General features: G+C 37.7%; 1 long non-coding RNA gene across 13 annotated transcripts in view; it reads right to left on the minus strand.

The window, feature by feature from the left end:
* The window catches only part of LOC141925843 (uncharacterized), a 173546-nt gene that overhangs the window by 124932 nt on the left and 23618 nt on the right, over window positions 1–24996 (minus strand). The window contains exons 1-2 of one of the 13 annotated variants that reach the window (XR_012623948.1): window positions 20600–20680; window positions 3660–3731 (exon numbers count right to left, since the gene is read on the minus strand). The exons of 11 other annotated variants lie outside the window; for them this stretch is intronic. This is a non-coding gene — a long non-coding RNA (uncharacterized LOC141925843). Of the gene's footprint in view, window positions 1–3659; window positions 3732–20599; window positions 20681–24996 lie in introns of those variants that run through there. One more of the 13 variants, XR_012623947.1, reaches the window with a different exon arrangement.

Consider the following 24996-nt stretch of genomic DNA (forward strand, 5'->3'; position numbering starts at 1 on the left):
CTGACACCAGGACACAATGCATTGTTTTGAATGGTGGTTTGTATTTTATGCACAAATGTTACCAGGAGAAGCTTTCTCTTTGTATCCACCATACTACTGAGAGCTAAAAGAACTGTACCCTCTCTTACCCAGAACTGGTTGTAAAGAACCCTGTTAGTGGGAGCAGGATGCACTGAAGCATGTTTCCGCTGACAAGGTACAAGGTATTACAGTCTGACCCCTCATAGGAACACATTTCCACAGCAAACACAAACTGTTTACAATGGCAGTGATAAAGCATTTCATGCTCTTGACTCTTGCCTTCCTGCTTACACCAGCAGCCAAGAGGCTCCTGGATAATGTGATAGTCTGGAAGAAAATTGACCATAGGAGGAAGAAATCCACTTTAATAAACTGAGTCAAAGGCTGGCTTGGAAATTTTTGTTCTTGTCAAGCTTGTACTTAATAGTTGGGGGATTTGGGTTATACTGTTGAGTATTTATTCTTGGTGATTACCGCATTCATTGTAATTGGTGCTTCTGGAGAGAGGCAGAAAGCATCAGTTGTGTGAGGGTTAGTTTCATTGCAGAAGGCATGATGACAGGAGAGAGCGAGAGCAAGCTCTGCCTCGAAGATCTAGCCAGACAGGTCTGGGAATGAGAACGCTGAAGCACAGAGAAAGATAGTGATTTGCCTAAGGTGAGCCAAACAAATGGTGAATAAGAAAATGGATAATGTAAACTCTGATAGCAGCAATCTCTGCTGCTCATCCAGCAGCCACAGGTTTACATTTGCATGTCTGTTACTTGAATGAAGGCAAAGGAAAAAGTAATTTTTGTAATTATGAGGCAAACTCTCCTACTCAGCTAGCTGCCTCCTCTCATCCTGGCATGGTACCCCACTTATCACATCAATAAATACAAAAAAATGGAACAGTAGATGTAGCTGCACATATTCATATATATTTGAAACTTTCAGCTTTGCTTTTTTTTTCCTATTTTACGTTGCTGCAACAACCCATATCCCTGCTGGGCTCTGATTGCAGCTTTAGCTAATTATATTAGTCAAGACATTTTGTCATACAGTGAATCAGATCCTCAACTGATTTAAACGAATGCAGCTGCACTGATGTTAGTGAAGATTTGCCTGTTCTTACCAATTATTCATTATCTCCCCAAAAATGAAAATGCAAACTGCCATACCCTAAAATACAGTTTTTAAAGTCTTTAGTAGCTCTTCTAGCTTTTCTGGAACACACTGAGAACTCTATTTGCACTCTAGAAACCACAAAGACAGTGTGCTAGCTAACAAAGAAGAAATGAACTGTGCCTTCAGTACATTCTCGATGTATCCTCCCATAGAAATAAAACTTCAAGACTATTGCCACATCCAAATCTATTACATATATCCAAGAAACCAAGAAGTATGGAAGACTACTAGATGACTATTATTATATATAGGATAAAAGAAAACAGAATAGGGAAGATTGCCTCACCATTATCCTCTAGACTGGAAATCATTGTGGATTGTCACATAAGAACAACTGTAAAAATATTATTTTTCTTTGTCTTATACCAGTTCTATTTGGTCTGGAAATGGTCCTAAGTTCTGGCATGTAAAAAGATTTACAAAGCTAATGAATAAATTCAGCTAGAAGCAAACTAGCTTTGAAAGGCTCCAGTATTCTGCGGCTATTGGTGTTTAGGGCACTGGATTTACTTTTTCAAATACTGTAGCATGAAATAAAAGCAGATGACTTTCCTCAATCCACTATAGATTTTCTCAGTCTTTTTTCACAGATGACTGTACAAATTCTTTAGCTATCAGCACCTAAACATTCAAATTCTTTCTGGCAACATTAACTCAGGTTAAATTTCAGCTGTCACTCTGCCTTGTCCCTGATGCCTAGAGATACATCTTTATAGACCCACTCATTTTCCATAGCGTTAAACCTTCTGGGGAAAAAAAAAAAAAAAAGACAGCCTAACAGAGGTTGATTTCTGCTTTGGCATGTAGCTTAAGCTTCATATATCAGATATTTAATGACTTGTTTTCCACAGTATTGCTGGTACCAGCCTTGCTGCTGCAGCCTATGTGTTTGTGCAGAGTTTCCTTAGAAATGTGCGGCTGCTTTGTAGCTGACAAAGTTGCAGGAGGTGGCACGTGAACCTTGCAGAGGGAACACAACTCCCACCCTGCGCACATCCCAATATGGGCCTGGGGCCACCCTTGGAATGAACATGGGCTCAGCATGTGTGCTCTCCCACTGAGAGCACAGAAACAGCTCAGAGAGATGCTGCGGCTTTTCCAGCCGTGTCATGGACACTACAGTTTGCTTGTGAGTGCTGCTGCTGCCCATCATTTCACAGAGGAAGCTCTTGGCCCTCACTTTCAGCAGGCGGAGGAGCAGTCCCCTCATCAGCCTGGGCTCCTCACCCTGCATGGGCTGTGAGAGCCCTGGGAGTAGGTGCCTTCTCTCAGTCACAGGGGCTTTATAACTTGTGAGGGAGAGGAGGCTGCACCTGCTGCTCCAGTTACTATTCCAGATTTGTCAAGAATTGTCAGATGTTTGGGAATTAATCTTCTGTGCTGGCTCTGGCACTTTCTAGATACAAATAACAAATTGCAAATTATTCAGGTGACTAGTACAAATCTTTTCCCTGTCAATTTTGTAAATCCCAGTGTTCACAGCTCTTCTCAGACACAACAAATAAATTAACAACAACGCATAATAGTCATCTGTACCTTTTCCCCATCTTTTCCCTTTCTCAAGGGAAACCATTAAAACCAATCCCTCCTACTATACATAAGTTGAGAAAACATTTTCCTCTATTCTTTCCTCTGACATTCTTAGACTCTTATCCCCCACTGAGAAAGACTATATTTATGAGACCGCTATATTTTAATGGTGATTTTGCTGATTTTTCCACCATAAATGCAAATGATTTTGAATAGTGCAGTGTTCACTTGCCTGATTGTGAAACTCTAATGTTAACAGGACTATTCATGCAAGCACTCTTCATATTATGCAACAATTGCATAATCACTGCCTGAATATTGCCTTAGGTACAGCTCCAGATTCTCCAAATCTCATCCTCCCACCCTGTTACAAGTTTTCATGCTGCATGCAGCAACAGCAAAAATTCCCTTCAATAAGTACTGAAGATAAAGCATTTAAATTTGGATTCTCCCAGCTTTCTAATGCACCACTTAGCACTAGAGCTCTAGATAGTGCTAGACGGGATTTTGAAGGTTTTCTCATTTTGTTGTGTAGTTGGTTTTGTTTGTTTTTCTGTTGTTGTTCGATGAAAGGAACAGAAATGTTAAAGACAAAACAGTTTTCCCCGGTTTCTTCCTGCAAATGAAACAGTTTTGTTTTACAGCAAACACAAATGGAAGTGCAGCTGTTCAAAATGGATTTCTAGACTTAGCCATTCTGAAATGGAGAAAGGAAAGCAAGGTGATCATTGCTGCCTTTTCTTTGCTTCTCACACTCAGACTTTCCTTTTAGCCACTGCTCTAATCATTTTACTACTCCTCTAATCATTACATTGTTTCTACGTGGTCAAAAGGTGAATAAAAACATTCAGTGTTTGGAAGGCGCATTGCTCTGTAGGGACCAAGACTCATCATCCATACTAGAAACAGTAGTAAAATTAGAGACCATCTGGCCTATTTACCTGCTCATGGAGAAGCAACAGTCCCCAGGCCAGCTGGAGCTGTGTTTGCCAACATTCTGGAAGTCCCCAAAGCTGAAATTAATGACCAGATGTTAGTAGAAGCTCAGCATCACCACCTCCACTTCACACGCCCTACACCTTTTTGTCACAGTTTCAGTTGCCTTTGGATACACGGAGCATGGGACAACTGGCCTTAGATACACTTTGAGCCCCATTTCAAGTGTTCTTAGAATAAGCTGATTTTGTACAGTGGTAGGGAAGGGGTGCAGTGTGTCCATGAAACAATGACTCTGACAGTAAATCCAATGAGCCTCAAATATGCTTGCTACTTTGAGAGCTGCATGTTTGAAAAGATTATCAAAATTCAAATGCTGTATACTCTCAGGCTCTAGCTGTACTAACATATTTTCAGTTTTTATGTATAGTATCAGTAGCAAGTATCCTGAGTGTAGGCTCTCTTGTTTCTTTATACTTGTATGTCTAGCTTTTTTTGGTTTTATTTCCTTCTTTTTTCTTCCATCACCTTTATCACAGGATGCAAAAAAAATGCTAAGCATTTTGATGCATGCAGTCACTATACGCTGGCTCAGTGACACAGATTCCTTCAAGAGACAATATTATCAAATATATTATAGCACTTTGTGAATGCACTTGGCATGCAGCACAAGCTGTTGGGATAGGTAACTTGAAGTGGGGCTTGAATGTAGCCAATGTTGTAGCCAAACCCCTCAAATCCGCTGGTCTTTGGGAAACAGGATGATAATTGTTGCCTGATATATCAGAAGGCTGCATCTACCACACCTACAATTATGGGGAATCTTCATGGCACAGACAGAACTGGAAGCTGCATGCTATTGCCTTCCCCCAGTCAGCCTCTTCTGCCACCTGACATCCAGGTAAAGGCTGAGAAAAACTAGACTATTAATAGATATTGCAGACATTAATAGGGAGTACAGATTTACATTGCAAATGTTTTCCATATTATTTTCTGAACAAACTGATCAAATTTCTTCAATGACTTCAAACATCCAGTAATGTTAATTTGACCTCTTTTCAGAAATTTTTCCCTTATATCCTTGTTAGTGTTGGGATAAGAGACATCCACTTCTCTCCCAGTCCACAGAATGAGTTAGTTCATCCTAGTAGGTAGGCTACCAGATTGGTCAGGCACAGTTTGCCCTTGGTAAATCTATTCTGGCTGTTCCCAATATCATCTTCTCCTAGATGGAACTGAAGATGGAAAATACAAAATGGTGTACTGGGGACAGATTACAGCCCACACAGATTCCTGAGGACTAGATATAATTATTACAATGACAAGAGTAAAGATGACAAATGCAAGATATGAAATTACAAGTATAACACTCCTAGAGTCCATTGACTTCCTTCAAGACACAAATCCCAGGAAATTGTCAGTATGCCTGCCTTTTTTGTACATGTAGAATAATACTGATGATCATATATTTCCTACAGCAACCACTGTAATACAATCCCAATCTCAGAAATTCCATCCTAATATAAAACAGACCATATCAGTAAATGCCAATAGAAACCCCACCTTCTCTCCATTTCAATTACTTCCAAATGTGCACAGTTTATCTGAAGATACATAGGGCATCTCTGCATCTCCCCATTTGGTAGCGCTTATGCAAGAAAAATATGAAATGCTGGCAGCTACATCATTTTAACAGGGAAAATGCATTAGTAACTCCAAAGCAGCTCATCTGTCTTTAAGTCTTGACTTTGCTCCTTTCTCAATGCTTACAGACTCCTTTGCTCAGGCACACTTTTTGTTAGATTAAGAGAGATTTCAGCAGCTGGCCAGTAACTCAGTAAATTGGAAAGCATTCTATGTATCAAGTCATACTGCCCTTTTTTCTTTGTAACTGAGATTCTTAAAAATATTAAAGCTGGTGATTGTGCTTACCTAAGGACTGATCTAAAGCTCTTTAGAATCAGGGGGAAGGATTCCATCAACAGGCATTGGACCAAGCCCCTCCTGCTCAAGTAATGATGACTTCTATGTATCACAGGATTTGGACATACCCCAACTGTGTATGTTAAAGTTACAGATCTTCTAGCACAGAAATGTGTGCGAAACCTTCAGGTAGTTAAAACAGAGAGGGCCCGTGAGGAAGGCAATTCTATAATAGGGTAGGTGAATGGCTTTTTCCCTCATCTTCTGACCTCCTACCCCAGAAGAAAAAAAAAAAATGTTCCCCATAAAGAGATGTGGGATTTATTCTCTGCATGTTAAAAAGTTCTGAAGGGTATTTTCCCCTCCTACTGGTTTTGCATCTCCTGGAACTATTTCTCAATATACTTGGTCAAAGGGGTTCTGTTCTAAAGAGATTTCAGTTCTGGAAAAAAAATAACATGCTGAACTGGAAAAGTGAAGGAAGACAGCAAAAAGTAGAGACAAAAAAAAAAAAATCATGAAGTTATAGCTATAAGGGGAACTTATCAAAAAGTAGTTTCCGAATCTCAGGAAATATGCCTGTTCTAGAGTCTGGGTTTGGACAAATTTGAGTTGACAGGAAGACGTTTTCAAAAACACATTGTTTCCATAGAAAATAAGCTCTCAGGACCCTGCAGTTGCACTGACTCATTTTCTCTAAGCTTTGTGATTCTCAAAACTGATGGATTCTAGACAGACCTGCTGGGAGGTCAGCTGTGAAGTCACAGGTGCTGTGACACAGACAACTATTTCCATGTTTTCAAGTCTTCCCCCATGCTTTGCAGTGGGAAGCTGCAGTGGTGGAGCCAGGGCTCCAGCAAGGTGTGCCGGCCACTAGACGCTGTGCCACAGGGCTGAACCTGCTGGGGCTGCCATGGGGGCTTCCCACTTAGGACAGACCTTGGAGTTTCTGCCATTGCAACCTCAGAGACAAATGTTTCAGGCCTATGTTCAGCTTCAGAGCAATCTGCCTAGACTCTAAAGACTTCACTTTTGGGGCAAAATCTTAGGACAGATGGTTTTCCAAAGGTAAGTATCAAGTCCTTACAAGATTGCTGGTTCTGTGGTAACCTGGATGGGATGCCCCTGTGTTCTCTGATCCTACCTTTGGAAAGGTTTCAGCAGACTTACAGTCAACTGGGCAACCTTTGTGAACATGAGAAGTATTTTGTTTTCTGCAAACTGCCTTTTGGCATTTGTATGTATAAGAAAACTCCTTTTTCCTGAAACACATCTAGCTTTATTTCTTACTTTCCTCCTTGAACCAGTTATAAATAAGCTAAAGCTTTACCCATTATCCTTGTGAGTTGATGGATCACAAACAAAACCCACATGCATCTAATTTAAGATCTATTCGATCAGTTCTAGTACAATTGTTTTGCCTTTTATGTATGTATTGTACTGCATTTATATTAAATTTATTTCAGTTCATGAAATGAATTCATGAGACATCTAGTGCTCCCGAGATTTAATTAAGACCCGATCAGATAGCAGGCTGCACCTTCCACACAAATATAACTACTGACCAGCAAACTAATTTATGAATATAAATGCTTCTTTCTACCAAAATGTGTTCTTTCTACCAGGCCTCTGAAACCCAGTTAATAAATATGCCACTAGATCCTATCTCCACTTTACACATACAAGTATGACTGTACTCTTGTGTATTAGTAGCAAAGCCATAAAAGCAGGGCATAGGAAAGTTTATACATGAATGAAATGTTTTACCAGGAACAGATGAGAAAATGGAGTCAGAAGGAAAGTTTTCAGTAATAAGAAAATACAGGAAAAAATTTTCATGTGGAAGTTTTAATTATTTCTTCTAAGAAAAAATTTGCTCCTGTGCAAAACATGTGGTATGTGTTGTAAATAATTATTTGGAAGTGTAGAAGTTTGTTGTTTTTCAACATTTAATCTCTGGTGCTTGCTCTTTATTTTCAGTTCACACCAAAGACTGTTTCAAATTTTACAATGGGTGAAACCTTAAGTTCTGTCTTATTATGATAGTCCATTCCTAGAATAAATCCAAGTATAAAATTCCTATAAGCTATAAAAAGCTTTAATGATGCTATTGTGTTAGTATGTTTGTTTTGTAGACATATACACTGAGATTATTCTCTAACTAAACAAATCTGAAAACATGGATGGATACTAGAATCCTTTGAAGCAACACTGGTCTACTGAAGTGACTGAGAGCGCACCATTGTAGAACTGAGATTTTTCTGAAGTACACTGGAAAATTTGTACAACTTTCAATGATACTAATAGATACGATGTGGCTACAAACTCCATTTGTCACTCAAAAGGCTTGAGTTTGTCTCAGGATTCTTAGTTTGTTTTTAAAATAGAGGTTTTAAATTCTTTTAAGAGTTAAAAGAATGCAAAGATAAAACACACCTATTCCTCTTGATTTATTTTCAAAGAATTCTTTTCTGTTTGTTACTATTTTTTTTTCCAGAATTACACAAACCAAAACCCATAATATAGTCACAGCTACTTCTCTTCATCTCTGCAACTGGGAGGAGAGTCTGTAGAGAAGATACATGAAATACCCCAGCACTGAGGCTGACTGCATTCCCCACCTATGGCATAGTTCAGGGTAGTTTACAAGCTGCTTTAACACCACAGATTGAAAAACTTCAAACTACTGCCTACCTCCTAACAGTATACAGCTGAGGATTTGTTTATAGCAATGGATATCTCAGATAAGATTCAACCTAGTTGTTTAGTGTAAAGGGCCTAGAGAATCTGATCCATTGTCTTTCCATTGCAAAGATAAATTTAACTGGTAGCTATTCTGTCAAACCTAAACACCCCTAGTTTAACACATGAATGGGTAATTTTGACTAGATATGTTAGTATCCCTTTGTTTTCACTGATCTGAAACCTCTAGGACAGATATAATCATTCCAGTTCTGCCTTTCTTCAACTGTCAAACTAGCCAAACTATCAACTAGTGGTGCAAGTTAATGATCTGACAAAGACTTCTATAGCGTACACAGTTGTCCACAGAAAAATGGATTAAAATTCAGTTTTGTCACGTAGGCTGTCATGCACTCATCAGTTTCTATTTAATTACAAAAGAAAAGTCAGAGAAGAGCCTTAATCTAAAAAGTTCTGATATGCTTCAGTTTGAGAACTGTATACACATATCCAATATGCAACTTTTGTCCCAACACCCGAAAGCTGTGGCAGCGTATTCTGATATCTATACTATCTTAGAATATGGCCTGTCTGGACAAGAAAAGTCTGTTCATTTCTTTAAGTAAATAAATAGAAAAATCAGTAGATTGACTTCAAAGCAATGGGGCCATGATATACAGTCATCTACAGAAAGTTAGTGAACCTGGTAAATGCTTGGTCACTAAGAGGACGGACATTAAAAATTGAACTATATAGACAAAATGAAATAAAAAAGCTTTTACTTTTAATGGAATAACCTTTTGCCAATTATATAAGCAAGGTCAGCATGTAATGGGATAAAACCCTAGATACACAGGAAAGAATAAAATTTTTACTGTCATGATAACCGTTACATACTTCCAATTTAACAAAATTGAATGAATGCTTGAAGTCCAATTCTGACCTTCTTAGGGTGTAGCCACTATTGACTTCAACCCACAGTATTTGGTTTGTAAAATGCTTTTTTCCTTTATACACACCTGGTTTTGCTGTGTGCATGTATATACACAGCCTGAGTTTGCAGTGACATACTGCAGGTGCTACTATAGTGTTAGGCATGGCTTCTGGAACTGCATTGGGATCCTAATTTTCTTTGCTGCAGGTTACTCAGAACAGAATTTTTTCTCTTGTATATACAAGGCACTTTCTTCTATTCATGCAGTGATTGATATTCAGCTCAATTATCTCATTCAATGGTAAAACTTGGGAAGTCTCTTTCCAAAAATAAAAAATTTGGATATCCTCCACAAAATACATTATCATCTTTTCTGTTCATCAAGATATTATTTCTCACCAGCACTGTTACAATTCATTGTTGTACTGTTTAGCATCTCTGACAGAAGTGTCTAAACCTTTCTGTTTATATATCACAGGAAAGATCTATTTTATTTTTTTTTTCAGTTTGTGAAGTTAGAATGAATTGGTTTGAGGTTGAAATGTCTCAAATCCATTGTAATTTATATTTTCTTGACCCTAAACAAAAAAACTGTTCCCAGTTTAGATCCCTTCAAAGAGTGAAAGAGGAACCTCATTAAGTTTACAAAGCTTAACCTCCTTGCTTTAAAGAACCATGGAATAATTTCTTGGGACTTGTTACAAGTACTTTACAAAGATGTGTTAATTATCTGATCTAAGTTTACATTTGTTTTATCTTCATCTTGTGCAGACTGTAGCATAATAATTTCATGCTGCCTTCTTACAAATGGCTATTAGAGCAGCAATTGACTTTTAAACCACTTCAAGTCAACTTTACAGTGAACACATGCCTCAATAGCATAGCACTGTCCAGTATACTCCATATCAAGGAAAGACGAGCCCAATGACAAAGAAGGAGAAAGAAAATAACTCATCCAATATTGGAGATTTCTTTTAGAGTAAATGCTAATATGTGTCTGTAATAAATGCTCAAGGAGAGAATTTTGTACTGAGTACAAATCTTGTTGATTTTCAGTGAGATCTATGTGTATATCTCCCTGGGGTCTTTTGAAAATTATTCATTTCAGTGCCAATAAAAATCTTTGTACATTTTCTGTTAGCCTAAATAGCAAGTTTGTTCAAAGGGGTACTGGGCTTAATGGAAATTTACAGAGATGATACTTGTAATCCCAGTGTCCAGACATTACAGTACCACAGAAGGCAAGTGGCCATGTCAGCAGGTTTTCGGGTACCTCTGAGAAAAATTATTGCATTGCAGGACACTAGAGACAGCTGTGAATGTTTGCCTTCATATGAGGTAAGGATAACTGAGGAAATTGGATGAGATTTTTCTTCATTTCTGTCAAAGTCCATACACAAAGAAAACATTTCATTTCTGAACAGGGTATGAAGCAACCTGTCTAAAATAAACAAGTCTGGTTTAAAAAAAAAAAAAAAAATCAGAGATGTCAAGGACTGCTGCTAGCATCTATAAGAAATGATTCCATAGAGTGGGGTAAGGTACATTTGAAATGACAGGACAAGATAAATATAGCTGTGTGTTACCAACTTCCACTGACTCACAGAATATCAAATCTAGGTGTAAGGTTTTCTTCTGCTGTAGTTGGTCTAAAACAAGCCCTTCTATGACCAAATATTTAGAGGAAAGGGCTGGGAAGAGGTATAAGTCTACTTGTGAATAACTAGCTTGTTTTTCAACCTTGGTGATCTCAATTAAAATTCCTGCCTCATGAATGAGTTAATTGTTTTAACTTTCATGACCAACAAACCCAACCTGTGCCTTAAGTTTTCTATGGCAAGGAACCCTTATTTCAGGGTTAATGGAAAATACACACAAAAGTAAGTTCCCCTCACATATCAGGACAGCAGATTCCCAAACTGGCCTTCTAGAGATACTTGGTGCATTGCTGCATATACATGCCCTCTTATGAAACCAGTGTTTCTGTTGTAGCTGGACTTCCCATTCAGACAATGCCAAACATTTTGCACATTTTCAACAGTAATGCACATCCAAATGACAACATCTATGACCTGGGGCTTTGCAGCTCAAAAGCAGCACTCAGGCACAAAATCTACTGCTGGGGTAGTGAATCACCTAGGCTAAGAGGTCACTGGTAGTGCAGTGAAATTCATGTTCTCTCTGCCTATACCACATCCACATGTAAAGAGCTTATGAAGAGGAACAAGCCTGATAATTAGCTATAGAAGCATTATTAATAGTCTTTTAACAACTGTATTGTCTACTTTATGGACCATATCAGAAATCTCTGTGAAGACGAACTAAAGCTTCAGCTCAGGATTTTCTAGGTCGATATTTCAAAGTGCTTGAAATTCCAGGTTTAGGCATGGACCTCAGAAAACTGAAAAGGTGACTAAATTGAGGTTTGTAAGTACCTACACAGGTAAAAGGGTCTCTGCTGCAACAAACAAAAGCATGATAAAATCCACTGCAGGATATCCTGGGGCAAAAAGGAAGGTACTGAAAGAGATGCACGAGAAGACTCTTCTAACAAACAGCACTAACAGCAGACTAACAACTAAGTAGAAGGGGATGCTACACTTTAAGCCTCTTTTCTAAATAGTAATCTAAGAAATAGCTCAATCCCTATTTATTCCAAACTTGAGGGTGACTGGCTTTGTACAAGAGTTGCTCTGAAGTCTGCGGAGCCTGTGAACAAGTTGTTTGAAACAGCACAATAATTGGAGGGTACAGCTCACATCTGGGGAAGAAATAACAAGGAATCTGCAGAGAACAAGTTGTTCCATGAACACTGCAGCTAGCTACATCTGGTTTCCACTCAACTCATATCTTCTAGTTGGTTGACTTTTAACTGAATATGTGTGAGCTCACCCTAATTAAACATCCAGTAAGTGTTAGTTGGAAAAAACCCCTTCTTCTATTGCTCCTTGTTTGAAAAGGGATAATTCAAACAGAAAAGAAGCTTTAGTTGAGGAGGAGATTCTCTAATGTTTGAAACAGCAAAAACTCCAAATAACACTTATTTTTTTCCAAGAAGTTAAGCATTCATAAACTGCTATCCTGTGTAGATTTTTTTACTTTAGTAAGAATTTAAGAGATACTTATTTTTTCACTCCCTCCAGTAGATATACTAATAGGATATTTGCTTTCCAGGAGAACTTTTTTCTTTACTTATTAGGAATTTAACATGATTAAGAACTCTATTCACAAGCATGTCTGGTTCAAAAAGGGAAGATAGGTAAAGGTGCTTACGTAAATCTTACTTCCTTAGGAAATCAGGATTCGCATAATTCAGATATGCAGAGAGGTGGAAATAACCTGAGGGACTGGGTAAACTTGGAATTCACAGTAGTTTCCCGGTTGATTAGTGAATCTTATTTCAGCATTCCTCATGGTAGAAGAACAAATGTCCTGGGAAAACCCAAATATTATTTCTGTGATTACCGTACCACCATCTACTCCTTAAGGAGTCTGTGATCCATGAGAACAAAGCAAGGAGGAAATATTATTTCTATTTTACACACAGGCAATTCTGACACTGTTGCCATTTACGATATAGATTTCTTTGCCTGTCCGGGGACATGTGGCTTTATCTCTGAGCTCAGATTTCCAGATCTCTATGCTAATGCCTTAAGCACAAACCTGTTTTTCCTCCTGGACATACTCAGGGATATGTGAACTCTTCTATGTGAGTAATCTCAGCAGGGAAAGGTGATACATCTGTGCAATGGAACATGGTATCTGGCAGACTGCCAGCAAACCCAGCACTGGGGATATTCTGGATGTCATTTATAAAAGAGAATTTAAGCTGCCTGATTAGGTTCCAGATTTTTTTCATTGTGGACTGCAACAAGATAGAGACCCTAAGCAAGACAATTCTATGTAGAAATCAGGAATACTGGAGAAAGATAAAGGCACAGACACTCCCTGCATGCTTGAAGCAGTGCTCCACTACATTGATAATGACAATGAGAAACTATTGGTAGGAAAACTTTGCTATAGTCACTGTTTAATTTAAGGAACTGTTAACAGAATAAACTTAAGGTCTTATTACGGACATATTCAGAAGAGTACCAATGTGCCTTTTTTTTTTTTTTTTTAATATGCGTGACAACTACTGTGATCTATTTTAGAGAATGACTCTCACTTTGAGATAGAGTGAAAGCATGCTTTCTAAGCGTTGCCACTATCTTCGAGTAAAAACCTTTGTTAATATAGATTCCTGACCACAGAGCCTTTCCACTAAATTTTTCTTTCTTTTTCCCCAGCTCACAAGTTAATTTTTTTTTTTAAAAAAATGTGTACAAGTGATAAAGCTACTATGAAACCATAAAGTCTACTAGAAAGACTTCAGCTGATTTCAAAGGGATCCAAACCAGATGCTGTTTGACTAGCAGGCAGAATGTACTTTGTTATTTACACCAGAGAATACAAATTAAAAATGACTAACCAGTAGGAAAAAAAAAAAAGTTTCCTGTCTTGCCTTTTATACAGTCAGCAAGTTGCATGAACAGACGATAAAAAGGAAGGTGTTATTTCATTCTGCATGGAAAAAAGCAGAATTAACTCAGGGTGGCTCCATTAATTATCTGCTTCAAACGGAGTGGGAATTATGTAGCCCTAGGAATTTTCCAAGGTACGATCCCTAGAAAAAACTACAGTAGTTCATTAGCCAGCCCCATAAGCTGGAACCATCAGTTAGTGGAGACTCTAAGGTTAATGATTTATTTTCTTGTTTCTGTCTTTTTATCACTTAATTGCATTAACTTTAACCTGTTTCTAAGTAAACTTCTCCTAAAAAAATCTCATCTTGTGGCTTAAATGGCTTCTAAATGATCTGTCCCAGCACAGCGCATCCCAATTCCACCAGGCAGATAGAGAGGGAGTAGCTCCAACCTTCCAGTCTCTGCATCCTGACACAAGGCACAAGGGAGAGGAAAAGGCAACTCAGTATTCCTCTTCAAAGCTTCATGGGCACCTCTGGAGATTAGAGACAGTACTGGACATTATACTGGACATTAGTGTGGGACTGCTCATTGAGTGGTGGTAAGAAAACTTCCCAATAATCACAAGCATAATCCAAATAGCATGAACACACCAGTGCAGTGCCCTCATCTTCACCCGTGGGGGAATAAGCTGCTTCCCAGGATATCAAGCAAGTGCAAAAGCAGTCCTCTCTTTCCCAGCACTGCTGTTGTGATTAGAAGCAGGAAACTTATTATTACAAAATAATATCAATTATATAGATATAGATTCAGGAATCTAAGAATGACAGCTATCATAGCATAGGGAACAAGGAATATGCAAAGAAGTCACACTTACTCTTAGCCCTGATTATAGTGTACATTCTTTTCACTTTTTCTCCAATGAGAAATGGCTTCCTTAGCTCCTACACTTTTATGCATCATGAGTCTGATTTAAAAAAAAAATTATTAAGAATTATATGAAGAGTTAATAGATACTCAAATGCTACCTTCTGGTGCTTAAAACTATTGCTTTACAATGGGGAAGAGTGAAATCAGACAGGTGGCCCTATTAGGACCACCAGTGGAAACTGCAGAGCAGAAATGAAGAAAATCCTTTATCTGCTTTTTCCACTTCTGAAGCTGCATTGGCCAGCTTCCATCACATTAGTAACAGCAAAAAGTGATGTCATTTTGCACTGTCTCCACCCTTCTATCCCAGTCTTCAGGGAGGATGTTCTGCTACTAGGGAATTCACAGATCAGTTTTAGAAACCTGCGATCCCCAAGAGCTAAAAACCACAATTTTTTATTTTTATCTCCTTTATGTCTGGAAGAGGAGGAAGATTCAGATGTCTTCTATATTTAAAGATGTCTTTTCCATGCAGTCTGTCAAAACTTCTCTAGGGACCCACTCCTCCCTGACACAAATAAATTCCATAGGTACAGAAGGAAACTGATGCACATTTTCTGTCTGTTCCACACAATCCTTGCAACAGCTGCTGTTTTTCAGTGGAAACAAAAAGCTATTAGGTATCTCTAAGTGAAATAGACAGGGAAATCCCAGAGCCAATATTTAACAAGATACATTAGACACAGTTAATCATGCTCTCCGAAAGCTATCTAAACAAGTAAATATATGCAGAATAACAGGCTGAGCATTTGATCCTCACTCTGTGCATCTAATTTGACACATTTTAGGGAAAACTCCAGAAAAGATCTATGTGAGTCACAGTCATGAATACTTTCTATCTTCCTAGGACAGTATCCTGATTTTGAATCTGTTTTTACTCAGTTTTAGAGGATCCTAAAAAAAATTTACAGTCTTATGATGCCACTGTACAATATGGAGTCAACACTGTGGCACTTGGTCCAGTCACGAGCATAACAACCGGAAATTCATTTGTAAACTTGGTGAACTCGTTTAAACCCTCTAATGCAAGTTCTTTCTTTGCAGTCACACCTACGACACATTATTTATAACAGTGATGTACTCTGGGACAGATTTTTATATGAAGACATCCATTTTTAGGCCCATCTGAAACAGCTGGCCTTTTAAAACAAGATCTTCTTACTCCTGATTCAGGAGGAGTGCCACCTACTGACAGCAGGAGTTGTTTCTATTTGCTTAATTAAATTAATCAAGAATTTTAACCTGAGTTGCTGTTGTTTCAGGCAGCTTGCTTCACGTCCAAATGGTGAAAATAGGCCTCAAAGAAAATGGAGCATCATAAAAATCTGTAATGGTAAATGCCAGATTCTCGTTAAAACCCACCTGCCCATGGTGCTGCTGACTAATGAAGAATTCCCTAGCACCACCAACAGTCAGTCTACCAACATTTTCTGCAAAAAAAAAAAAAAGGCAAATAGGATAGAAATATTCACTGTCTATGGATAATCAAGTATTGAATTTAAAAGGTGAATTAGAAAGAAAAGAAATAAAAAGAGCCAAAAATCTGTAGAAAAATGTCTAAACCTGGACAAAACCAACAAATGTCTATATAAAGGAAGCTGAGTATTACAGGATGAATAAAAATACCACTGCATTGTAAAAAGTCAGCTGCATAGCTTCATCAAAAAGTCTTCTGGAAAAGATTTACTATAAATTACACCTCTGCCCTATATACAAGCTTCATAAATGAAGTATAGGATTTTAAGAGACATTTTGTCTTTCTTTTGTCAGGTCTGGAGTCATTAAACAGAGATTAGCTGGATAAATAGAGGAAGTGATTTTTAAACTGTTTGCAAACTTAATGTGAAGAGCCCAGCCTTGCAAATTATCACGTCTAATCAGAGATGCACGCTTCACTGCTCCAGTAATTGTACTAGTATTAGTCAAATTCTTGTTGTCTCCTCATTAGCCATGAAAAGGAGACTCAAGATGTACTTCATTAGAGTATCCTGAATATAAATTGTTAGTCTAAGGAGGAAGAGATGTATTACATACTGTACTGTATATAGAAAGAAGAATATTAAGAACATAAAACATATTGAATCATTCTGGTGTTACACTGAATATATGACTTTAACAACCAAACCCCTCTTCTCCATTTTTACTGTCTCGATCCCCTCTTTTATTTGCAGTGAGACTATAGTACTTGAAAATGTAATTTATAACCAATGCCATAAAAAAAAAAATAAAGAAGTGTGGTGTATTATGCAGCCATTCCTGTTTCCATAGCCAGAAGAACAGAGTTTAGTCAAGAACTGTGTCTTTAGTAGAGACATTTGATAAATTCTTGACTACTAGATAACAGATAAAGGTGATCTAACTCACATTAAATGTAGATCAAATCAAAAGGTTTGTTCCTTTGATCAGCAAAGCATTTAAGTACATGCTCATGCCCTTCTTGATTCAGCAGTGCCCTTAAGTACATGCTTCTAAATCAAGAGAATTTAAACACATGCCTAATATATGAAGCATGTGCTTAAGGGAATTGGGGTTGGAAAAATCCAGCTTGAATAGGATTTCTGAACAGGTCTATTAGAAGGGTAAAAGTAAAAACATTTCCAAGAATTCGAATAGAAGCAAAGGCAAAGCAAATTTTCACATTTGCTTTTTCACAGCTATTTTTGTTGGTGTGAATCCGAGTCTGAAATATTTGTATTACTCAACAACAGTTAAGGGAAGCTGCAAATGAACTAGGCAGGTCACCAAAATGATGTCAATAAATGTCTTCTACCTCTCTACCACAGATTAAAAAGAACCAAAAAGCAACAAACATGCAAAACCATACCCTTTTACCCCTTGAACTACAACACCAAATCATTATGAAATCAGGTGTCTGAAAACTAAAATCTAAGCCAAATCTGGTCTCACATTTGTTTGTGTGGAAGACTCAGAGTGAGGGCAGTAAGTAATTCAAAAGGGGAAGTTAAGTCCATAATGTATTGTCCAGTAACACTGCTTACTGCAAGAAAATGAACTGGATTTCTAGGCCTGAGGTTTGACTCCCAATTCAGTTGTGTCCTCTCAGAACACAGCAATATCCTCACCTGAGTTCAGTTCTATCCCTCAAAAGATGAGAATCTTCAGACCATTATTATTTACTATAATTTATTCAGCATGCAGGAGCCCATCATGGAAAGGACCCCATCTTGCTTGGGCAAGATAACCTGAGCAAAAAAATAACGGTTCTGAAATACTTCCTGGTGCCTCTTTGAACAATATTAAAACACTTCAGCAACCTTTCATACAGAATTAATTAACATAAAAACCAGCCTCCACAATGCAGCAGAGCCCTAAAGTGGTTTCTGGAATTTAATTAGGCTAACCTTCTTTTCTCTACATTGGTACTGCTCTATAATAAGTGCAAATCATTATTAATTCCTTTGGTATTCACTGTAATAACATTAATCATGATGAAGTCTTTTGGTAGTAAAGTGTATGTAATATGTAATTCCATAATAATTTAGCATTAACTTGAAATTAATTTATAAAATATACTATTTGTCACCACACACTGAACATTTATAAAATTCCGCATGGTCATTAGTATTAGGATAACTTGCATTAAAAAAATACATTGGCTACAGACTTAAAGTTCATAAAAACATTTGAGAAATTGAGTGAGAAATGTTAGTGATAATTTATTTAGCAACTTTTCCTTTAAAAACTATAGTAGGGTCATTTTTAGAAATAATAAAATACCATCTATTGTAGAAAAATACTTGACTCCTTTTTCATTACTAACATTTGTGCAACACAGATTCTAGTTTAAAGCTGATTAAAGTCTGGAATTTAAAAGAGTTTGAGGATGTGTAGTAAATGATAACTTAGCCAATTAAATAAGAGAAACACATACAGAAAGAATTTTAACTGTAATTTGGATGTGCTGAAACAACTAAGTGACATGTAAGAGTAGCGCTCTCTACCCAAGAACAGACCAGGTAATCTATGATAGTGGGAGATTATAGAGTTTGAATTTGTTAGCTTTTGGTAAATTAGTCTTACTTTATGGAGTGACCATGAGATGTTGAGAGTTGGTTTGTTTATCAGGAAACATTAGCAACATGGTGTTACAGGCCAGGTCACATGTCATTGAAGCTAATACCTTTGACTACTCTCTTTCACCAAAGATATTACAACTTAAATCACTGTCCCAAAGCAAGGGCAAATAGGTAGCTACCCACTGATTAAAATTATCTGGATAGAATAGTTTGGTTATACATAATTTTGGGAAGAGTTGTAAAAAAGCATTTCAGTGCAGCAAACAGAAAATGAAAGCAAGGACAAGCCCAGAGTGACTGTTGGTATTGGATCCCCAAAAGAACAGCAATACAGAGTTTCTTTGGTTCAGCACTAGTTGAAAAACCTGGTTATTTGAAGCAAGAAAGTTGTTTCCCAATTTCTTCGGTTTCTCTGGAATTTAAAATAAGTCCAGAACTTGTGCATTGTTTATAAATAAACAATTTTGGATCAGAGAACATCACCTGATCATCAATTCTCTCTCCCTATTAGACCAGCCTAAAGGACACTAAATTATAGCCATTGTCCTCAGGCAGGGATTCTGTAATTGCAGGAAAAATACAACAACTTCCAATAGACGGGCTTTGGAACTCACAAAAAAAAAAAAAAAGGAGAGGAAGATGCAAAATAAAAGTGCTTGTCAAGTCACATATCTTGTTGCTACAAAAGCCAAAGTGATTAAGTTTAAGATGCTATCAGACACTGAATGTATACAAACATCCTCAGTGAGTGATACTAATGGAAAAACAGTTTTGTCTTTCCATAGATGATTTGTTTTCATCACTGGACAATGCAAAATCTCTGTATTAAAAATTCACAAAGGCTGCATTTGGAATCCTTTTATCTGTCTGTCTTAAGTATTTCTAAGGTGTCAATCACTATATTATCTAAATGCATTAACAGAGTAGCTGGCTTTTACTAAATATAAAAAGAGATTCCAAAAGAATTCAAGATCAAAACACTATCTCAGCCAGCCACAGAAAACCCTTCTAGGTGCTGGGAAAGACTTCTCACAACAGCTCTGAGGAGTACTCTGGGGCAGAGTCTAGGTGCAAGCAACACTTGCACTCTATTTGCAGGGCCCAGAAGCTGATGGGAACACATTTACTTACACAGCCTACAGCTCTGCATACATTCTGAAATTACTTACATTATAGTTTTTGGACTATGCTATAGCTAACATAAACTGTGTGTGATAGTGAAGCAACAGAACATGTAAGCATATGCTACGAGTGGGAATGAATTTAAGTGTGTGTTTATATACTTGGCTGAATCAGGCCCCTCATCACTTGGCCAGATCTTCAGTGTATTTTATATCGGCATTACCTCAGCAGAGCTGCCTCTCCTTTAAATTGGTACAAGTAAAAGGCAAGTATTATATCCCATAAATTTTAGGTGTATTGACAGGTCTTTCCCACCTTAAATGAGAAATACTGGGCATGTCTTTTACTCTGTGTAATTACTTTTCCATAATACTAGGTACTCATTGTAAAAAGTGGTTATTTAAACAATTTCTTCTAGCTTAATATTTAAAACTGTATTTTGCTCTTAAAAAATTTATTAACTTAATTTACACAAAAGGAGACTTTGGAAAAACTCAAGGATCCTTTGTCTCATCTATTTCCTGTAATGATTTAATGATTGATAAAATAGAGAAGAAGGATCAGATCTCCTCCTGGTATAAATTGTTAGCTGCAGACCTTGCATCATAAATATCTTCTTCTTTTACATTATTGTTAATGTTAATTACAGGAGAAACTCTAAGAAGTTATTTCTTAAAGTATCAGCCACGATCCTGTGGTTAAGCCTGCACTAAGATTTGTATTTAAAATGTACATTCAGCTATTTAGTTACATACAGTGAATTCAGTTTATTTCTCCCCAAATCATAGCATCTATTTTTTGAATGCAGAAATAATTTTTTAATAATGTATATTCATACCCAAATGACTTACATTTAAGAAGTCTCCTCAGGCTGCTGTTTAAAGTTGGAACTTGATTGAATTCCATTTATGTTCAGTGTCAGTGATAATTCACTATGTGCTGGAAACAAAGAAAAAAACTTACGGCTTGGAAAAATTATTTTCTTCTCCTTGTATATTTTATACTTAAATAAGTTTTTTCCTAGTCATACTGGAGAGTTCTTTCTCATTCTGCCTGTTTTTCCCTCATCAGTACTGGAATTTAACCATTAGAATTGGGGAGGGACAAATTTCAATTAGTCTGACCCTCATTACAAGTGCTATCAGGGCTCTTTTGTGAACTGCCATGGCTCAGCACTGGCCTAATTCCAACACTACTGCTTATGTTTTTTCTCTTGCTTGCTCCGCTCTTTTTCTTAATCTTATTTTCCATTTTTCATGTGTTCTTTTCTGTATCATTTTTCTTCTCACAATTTGCATTATTTTTATATCCTCCCTCTATCCTTCACTTTCCTCCTGGATCCAGTATCTAAGCCTTCAAGTCTCACTTCTTTTCTTCCCCTCCCTTTTATTTGTCTTTTCTCTCCAAGCTTTCCCCTTTGATGGAGGCCCTTCTCGGTCTATCAGCCTTTAAAAAAGAAATCCCAGCAAATTTCCTCTCCCTACAAACTAAGTCTTTCTTTAAAGAAACCATTTTTCATTGCAACTCAAAATATGCTCTCACTGATACTACAGCTTCACTCAAGGTCATAAAAAGTAGCTTATATATTTTACCAGCCTAGTGATTTTAAGTGTTTATTCTCAACACATGTGAGCCTGAATTAAAAATTCCAGCACATGCCAGAAATCACAGGTATTGCTCTAAACAAATTACTACTCAAATGACTTCATGACACTGTCATGCCAGGAAAAGGGTATTTCTAGGTATTGTATCAAGGTCCCAGACAAGTAACATCTGAAGGCCTAATCATAATGCTTTATGTACTCTAAAAAAGTACCTTTCATCCCCAAGTGTTCTTTCTTTTTTATGAACTCTCCCTACGTAGATGCCATTGGGGTGGAGTTGTTGGACAAAATTATCCCAAGTAGAAATTTTAGTAAAGTATATGGGGTTAGATTCTTATAGAACAAATGATGTAGAATCTCTGACTTTTCTGCAATAAACAGAAAGTTTGTTATTTTAAGGCTCAGTAGAAAAATACCACTTTGCTTGCTTAAAAACTGTACAATTGTATGATGTAAAAATGAAAATAGAAGTATTTAGGATTTTTTTTTTTTAATGAAAGATTCCTTGGAAGGCATTCTCAACAATTAGCTGTGATTTGAAACACCCTTTTTTGTGTGGAATTACACACAGAGAAAAAAATCTAAGTCAATTAATTACATGCAGAAATTGGGCTAGGTAACATTCATGACACAGTTTCTTTACATAACACTAAATTCTTGTGTACATGAAAGAAACAGGAAGCTTCCCAAAATTTTTACAATTTTACATCAAATTCTTGGCTGGGGTAAATGAGCACAGCTCTTTTATGAGTTGAAAGAGGAAGGAATTTATATGGCCAAACTGTTATTTAATCACTGATTAATAACAAGAATCATGGCTCAATGCAAGACATTACCCTCCTGCCTAACTTGCCCCTGTATTTTATAAGTCTGCCTTCCAAAATAGAGGATAGCCAGCAGTCTTCTACAACTTCCACCTCTTGTCCATGCTCAGAAGTGGCAGACTCTCCATCCAACACTCAAGTTATTGTAGCTGGGGCTATTTACTCCAGTTGGAAGCAGTACTTGGATGTCTCCAACATCAACGAAACATTACCACAAGCTCCTTTCCTGCATTTCCCTATTGCACACAGTGAGGCAATATTTGGGCATCAGTTTCTCTTCTCTGAGATCAAGGTCACTTGCAAGACCATGCATGTGTAACACCCTGGCTCTACAGAGCACCACAGTCCTTCAGGGAACTGTGATGTTGCTATTTGTGTCCAGAAGACACCTCCCACAGCAGGACTGTGCCCCGCACCTGGGCTGCTAGATAAGCTTGCCTGGGAAACTGCAGATTTACTACTGGCAAGGTAAATACTCCTGCCAGTAAGCCTGCACACTATGATTTCATAAACACAGATTGCTCCTTGGTCTTAGCCAACCTGTGTTTTTCCCTTTATACAATTGTTTGTCTGCCTAAGCTTTTTTGAATGTTACATCTACTAATTCATTAGCAGCATTTTCATGTAATCCCCATCTATTTATACATTCCCAGTTACACCAAAAGGAAACTCAGCAGGTTGTTATCTAAAAATCACCTAAGAAGGGAAATATGTTACTATCAGTTGCAGTGTGATGGGGGAGACGAGATTAATAGGGGTTTGCCCCAGCCTTGGCAAATCTTTTGATAATAAACTAATTCAGATAGCAAACATACTGAGATTAACAATGAAGCTGAAGTATCAATGCATAACAAAGATTATTGTTAGGCAGTTTGATGCTGTCAATTCATATCTTCTTAAAGAGCTATGATGGAACCAAGGGCTTAGAGCCACTTGCAATTCACTCATCCAAAATACAAACATGAAAGATTCTGGATGCTGCACAGGTCTTTGTGTGGTGGCTCTTGCAGGGGGGGAAAATCACAAACTGAAAGACAAGCTTCACTAATTTTCCAGTGAAGCAGCAGCATCACTCACATCTCCTGCAAAGTTCATGGCAAGCCTACTGGGTCTGTATAACATGATGAGGAGAATACTATCCTCTGTCATTGGAAAAACATTGTTATAACGGCTAGGGTTGATTCACCAAACCTAGTATTGCTTTACTGGAGAGAAGGCTGGCTATGCCCTTCCATTAGGCTTATCCATTGCATTAAAGGATGTTAAATCATGGCCTTATCTAACTTTCTGAGGCTGCTTCTGAAGATGAAACTAATGGTTTACTGCATTTTTCAAAAATGTTGGGTTAAGTGAATTTTGCCACTCCCTAGGCAGCATCAAGGAAATTGTCCTGATAGGAGGACATTTTATTCTGCATATTGGGCTCATGTGAGGTTACAGTATCTCAGCATACCTCTGCAGACTAAGGCAAAGTTCAGATACAGCTGTGCTTTTACAGTTCAGGATATAAAACTCTCTTCACAGACCCTCACCTGCCCAGCAAATCCCAGCTTTCCCTCTCACTGATGCTATAGAGAAGCATTAGAGAAAGATTAGAGCTTAGCTTCTACTCAAGGTTCTTGCTTATGATCTGATATTTGTTGACATTCTACTTATGTCCATGGCTTGTGCTTCTTGGAACATATTAAATTACAGCAGCACCATGTGTGATTACTTCTGTTTCCAGCCATGTAAGGAGGGAACTACACAAATGAAGATAAAGTACCAGGGCTTATTAAGGAAAGCAAAGAACGATCTAAAGTTGGTGCAAGCCAGTTGCTTGGGAGAAAAGAATGAAAACTTTTTGGAATTATATACCATATTATTTAAAAAAACCCCAAAGGTTTAGAAAGAGTTCTGCTAGGCTTCATCCCTCTTTATTTCAAGAGCATCTGCTTACCTGAATCCTGAGGAAAGTTAGGGAGAGCTTGTCTCACCTTTTCACTGTTTTTACTACCTCTTGCACCTGCTCAGAGCAGGTGTCAAGACTTCCCATTTCAGCACAGGTGTGAATACTTACACAAGACTCAAGCAAGGAGCTGGTGTGAGGGAAGGTTTGTTAGCTCCATAAGAGCCCTAGATTTCTTTCTAGAGACAGTCTTCCTTTTTATCTAAGTAGTTCACATGTATCTCAGAAAATCTGACTCAGCAGACAAGTTGTCCAAACTAGAACCCTCACTCTGAACTTCTGAAACAAGTGATTTATAAGAAATTAAAAGAAACTTCATAATCTCATAGAGGTGCCAAAATTATTGATAGATTCATTCTAATTTTTCAAATAAGGTATTCTGCAAGTTTTTCAAACAGGCAGGGTGAAAACAGCCACTACCAAACTATCTCCTCCCAAAAGCACAGCTCTTGTTTTGCAACCACTATTGTGCTTTTGTAGGTTAACAATGTTACTTGGAGTTTTCTAATCCAAAGGTTGAGCTGGATGCTGGAGAAAGGACTGAGGCAATTGACTCAATGAAACTCATTTCAGTTCCTTTTTGTTTCTTTTAAATTGCACCTTCCTAATCCCTTCTTGCTGCTGTTGCTGAGGATTTCCCAGCCCCTGGGTGCTGTTGATGCTGCTTCCTCCCTGCTATCCAACCTGTCTTGGTGGTAGTTGTCACACAGCCCTACTACCACACTGCTCTTCCCTTCCAAAGCTGCACGCTTCTCTCTCCACTCTGCAGCTAGCCTGAGCAGCAGTGGAGGAACAAATTCCAACATATAATAAATAATCTAATCTAATGGGTGAGAAAATTCAGTTTTAAATCATTAAACCCTCAGTTTAAA

This window comes from Strix aluco, chromosome 7, assembly GCF_031877795.1.
Source record: "Strix aluco isolate bStrAlu1 chromosome 7, bStrAlu1.hap1, whole genome shotgun sequence".
Lineage (NCBI taxonomy): Eukaryota > Metazoa > Chordata > Aves > Strigiformes > Strigidae > Strix > Strix aluco.